Raw genomic sequence first — 4,674 nt, 5'->3', positions numbered from 1 at the left:
GTATCCTGAGACTTTGCTGATGTTGCTTATCAGCTTAAGGAGATTTTGGGCTCAGATGATGGGGTTTTCTAACTATACAATCATGCCATCTGCAAACAGGGACAATTTGATTTTCTCTATTCCTATTTGAATATCCTTTATTTCTTTCTCTCACTTGATTGCCTGGCCAGAACTTCCAATATTATGTTGAATAGGAAAAGTGAGAGAGGGCATCCTTGTCTTATGTTGCTTTTCAAAGGGAATGCTTCTAGCTTTTGCCCATTCAGTGTAATATTGGCTGTGATTTTGTCATAAATAGCTCTTATTATTTTAAGATACATGTTCCATCAGTACTTGGTTTATTGAGAGATTTTAGCATGAAGGGCTGTTGAATTTTATCAAAGGCCTTTTCCGCATCTATTGAGATAACCATGTGGTTTTTGTATTGGTTCTTTTATGTGATGGATTACATTTATTGATTTGTGTATTTTTTTTTTTTGTTTATTTTATTGCATTTTAGGTTTTGGGGTACACGTGAAGAACATGCAAGATTGTTGCATAGGTACACACATGGCAGTGTGATTTGCTGCCTTCCTCCCCATCACCTATATCTGATATTTCTCCCCATGCTATCATCTCTCCCCAACTCCCCACCCCCCTCTGGCCCTCTCCTATTTCCCCCCAACAGACGCCAGTGTGTGATGCTCCCCTCCCTGTGTCCATGTGTTCTCATTGTTCAACACCCGCCTATGAGAACATGCGGCATTTGATTTTCTGTTCTTGTGTCAGTTTGCTGAGAATGATGGTTTCCAGGTTCATCCATGTCCCTACAAAGGACACAAACTCATCGTTTTTGATGGCTGCATAATATTCCATGGTGTATATGTGCCACATTGTCCCTGTTCAGTCTATCATTGATGGGCATTTGGGTTGGTTCCAGGTCTTTGATTTGTGTATGTCGAACCAGGCTTGCATCCCAGAGATAAAGCCATCATGGTGAATAATCTTTTTGATGTGCTGCTGGATTTGCTTTTCCGGTATTTTACTGAGGATTTTCACATTGATATTCATGAGGGTTACTGGTCTAAAATTTTCTTTTTTGTTGTATTTTTGCCAGGTTTGGCATCAGGATGATGCTGGCCTCATAAAATGAGTTAGGGAAGACTTTCTCTTTTCTATTGTTTGAAATAGTTTCAGAAGGAATGGTACCAGCTCCTCTTTGTACCTCTGGCAGAATTTGGCTGTGAATCCGTCTGGTCTTTGCCGTTTTTTAGTTGGTAGGCTATTAAATACTGCCTCAGTTTCATAACTTGTTATTGGTCTATTCAGAAAGTTGACTTCTTCCTTGGAGGAAGAAATTTTGGGGGTGGGTTTATGTGTCCAGGAATTTATCCATTTCTTCTAGATTTTTTAGTTTATTTGTGTAGAGTTGTTTATAGTATTCTCTGATGGTAGTTTATATTTCTGTGGGATCAGTGGAATATCCATTTTATAATTTTTTATTGTGTCTATTTGATTTTTCTCTCTTTTCTTCTTTATTAGTTTGGATAGTGGTCTATCTATTTTGTTAATCTTTTCAAAAAGCCAGTTCATAAATTCACTGATTTTTTGAAGGGTCTTTTGTGTCTCTATCTCCTTTTGTTCTGCTCTGATCTTAGTTATTCTTTTTCTTCTGCTAGCTTTTGAATTTGTTTGCTTTTGCTTCTCTAGTTCTTTTAATTGTGATGTTAGGGTGTCAATTTTAGATCTTTCCTGCTTTCTCTTATGGGCATTTTAGTGCTATACATTTTCCTCTAAACACTGCTTTGACTGTGTCCCAGAGATTCTGGTATATTTTGTCTTTGGTCTCATTGATTTCAAAGAACTTATTTATTTATGCCTTAATTTTTTTTTTTTTTTGTTCCCCCCCCCACCCCACTGGCTGAAGGAAAATTTTTATTATTTTTTTTAAAAAAAAATTTTACAATTTAACCCAGTTTTGTGGCCAGTTCTTTAGCCTTTGCCTTTTCAAGCTTGGCGATGCGAGCCACAGACTTGGGACCCAGGACATTGCTTCCCCATTGATGGCGGATCTCATCATATCTATCATTGTAGTTTGTGCGGACAGCTTCCACCAGCTTAGCTAAAGCACCTTTGTCTTCCGAGTTCACGTGTGTGAAGGCGACAGTGGTGCAGGTCTTCCTGTGGACCAGACATCCCAGTCTTGCCTTCCCCTTGATAATGCAGTAAGGGACTCCCATTTTATGACACAGGGCAGGCAAGAAGACAACGAGCTCAATAGGGTCCACATCGTGGGCTATCACCACCAGCTTGGCTTTCTTCTTCACCACCAAGTTGGTGATGGTGTTAACTCCTGCTCGGAGGACAGGTGGTCTCTTAGTGGGGACGTCCCCTTTGCCAGCTGCTTTCTTCTCTGCCCGGGCCAACAGCCTCTGCTTCTTTTCTTTCTTTGTTTCCGTTCTATACTTGTGGGCCAGCTTAAGCAGCTGAGTAGCTGTTTGGCGGTCCAGGGCCTGGGTGAACTGGTTAATTGCAGGGGGCACTTTCAGCCGCTTATAGAGGATGGCTCTTTGCCGCTGCAACCTGATATAGCGGGGCCATTTCACAAAGCGGGTGAGGTCTCTTTTGGGCTGGACGTCTTGTCCAATTCCAGAATTTTTCGGCCTTTTCTCAAATAGTGGATTCACCACTTTCTTGGCCTCCTGCTTCTTCACGACAGCAGGGGCCGGAGCCACCTTCTTCCCCTTGGCTTTCTTTCCTTTCGGCATCTTGGCAGTCGGGAAGAGCTAATTTTGTTATTTACCTAGCAGTCATTCCAGAGCAGGTTGTTCTGTGTCCACATAGTTGTGCGGTTTAGACTGTGTTTCTTAATCCTGAGTTCTAATTTTATTGCACTGTGGTCTGAAAGACTGTTTGTTATGATTCCTGGTTTTTTTTGCATTTGCTGAGGAATGTTTTACTTCCAATTATGTGGTAAATTTTAGAATAAGTGCAATGTGGTGCTGAGAAGAATGTATATTCTATCAAGTTTGGGTGGAGAGTTCTGTAGCTGTCTATTAGGTCCACATGGTCCATTGCTGAGATCAAGTCCTGAACATCCTTGTTAATTTTCTTTCATTGATTTAGTATTGACACTGGAGTATTAAAGCTTCCCACAATTATCATGTGGGAAACTATGTCTTTTTATAGGTCTCTAAAAACTTGCTTTATAAATCTGGGTGCTCCTGTATTGTGTGCATATATATTTAGGATAGTTAGCATTAGCTCTTCCTGTTGCGTTGATCCTGTTACCATTATGTAATGCCCTTCTTTGTCTTTTTTGATCTGTGTTGGTTTAAAGTCTGTTTTATCAGATACTAGGATTGCAACCCCTGCTGTTTTTGTTGCTTTCCATTTACTTGGTAAATATTCCTCCATCCCTTTATTTTCAGGCTATGTGTGTCTTTGCACATGAGATGGGTCTTCTGAGTATAGCACCCCTATGGGTCTTGACTCTTTATCCAATTTGCCGGTCTGTTTCTTTTAATTGGGGCATTTAGCCCATATACATTTAAGGCTAATATTGTTGTGTGTGAATTCCATCCTGTCATTATGATACTACCTAGTTATTTTGCCCATTAGTTGATGCAGTTTCTTCAGCGTGTCAATGGTTTTCAGAATTTGATATGTTTTTCCAGTGACTGGTACTGGTTTTTCCTTTCCATGTTTAGTGCTTCCTTCAGGAGCTCTTGTAACACAGGCCTAGTGTTGACAAATTCTCTGAGCATTTGCTTGTCTGTAAAGGATTTTATTTCTCCTTCACTTATGAAGCTTGGTTTGGCTGGATATGAAATTCTAGGTTTAAAATTCTTTTTTTTTTTTTTTTTTAAATGTTGAATATTGCCCCCTGCTCTCTTCTGGCTTGCAGGGTTTCTGCAGAGGAATCTACTGTGAGTCAGATGGGCTTCTCTTTGTGAGTAATCCAACCTTTTTCTCTGGCTGCCCTTAACATTTTTTCCTTCATTTCAACCATGGTTAATCTGACAATTATGTGTCTTGCAGTTGTTCTTCTCATCTTTGTGGTGTTCTCTGTATTTCCTGAATTTGAATGTTGGCCTGTCTTGCTAGGTTGGAGAAATTCTCCTGGATAATATCCTAAAGTGTATTTTCCAACTTGGTTCCATTCTCCCCATCAGTTTTGGGTATACCAATCAAATGGAGGTTTGGTCTTTACATGTAGTCTCATATTTCTTGGAGGCTTTATTAGTTTTTTTAAATTCTTTTTTCTCTAATCTTTTCTCCATGCTTGATTTCATTAAGTTGATCTTCAATCCCTGATATCCTTTCTTCTGCATGATCAATTCAGCTATTGATACATGTGTATGCTTCATGAAGTTGTCGTGCTGTGTTTTTCAGCTCCATCAGGTAATTTATGTTCTTTTCTAAACTGGCTATCCTAGTTAGCAATTCCCCTAACCTTTTTTCAAGGTTCTTAGCTTTCTTGCATTGGTTAGAACATGCTCCTTTACCTCAGAGGAGTTTGTTATTACCCGCCTTCTGTAGTCTACTTCTGTCAATTCTTCAAACTCATTCCTCATCCAGTTTTGTTTCCTTGCTGGCGGGGAGTTTTGTTCCTTTGGAGGAGATTAATAATTCTAGTTTTTGGAATTTTCAGTCTTTTTTGTGCTCGTTTTTCCCTATCTTTATGGATTTATC

At 39.6% G+C, this 4,674-nt stretch overlaps 1 pseudogene; it reads right to left on the bottom strand.

The window, feature by feature from the left end:
* Positions 1–1,898: 1,898 nt before the first annotated feature.
* LOC120366579 (large ribosomal subunit protein eL8 pseudogene) lies at positions 1,899–3,928 on the bottom strand (annotated as a pseudogene).
* Positions 3,929–4,674: the final 746 nt, after the last annotated feature.

The sequence above is a fragment of the Saimiri boliviensis genome, chromosome X, assembly GCF_048565385.1.
Source record: "Saimiri boliviensis isolate mSaiBol1 chromosome X, mSaiBol1.pri, whole genome shotgun sequence".
NCBI classification, from domain to species: domain Eukaryota; kingdom Metazoa; phylum Chordata; class Mammalia; order Primates; family Cebidae; genus Saimiri; species Saimiri boliviensis.
The sequence above is the reverse complement of the archived record's forward strand: the minus strand, read 5'-3'. Positions and strand labels throughout refer to the sequence as shown.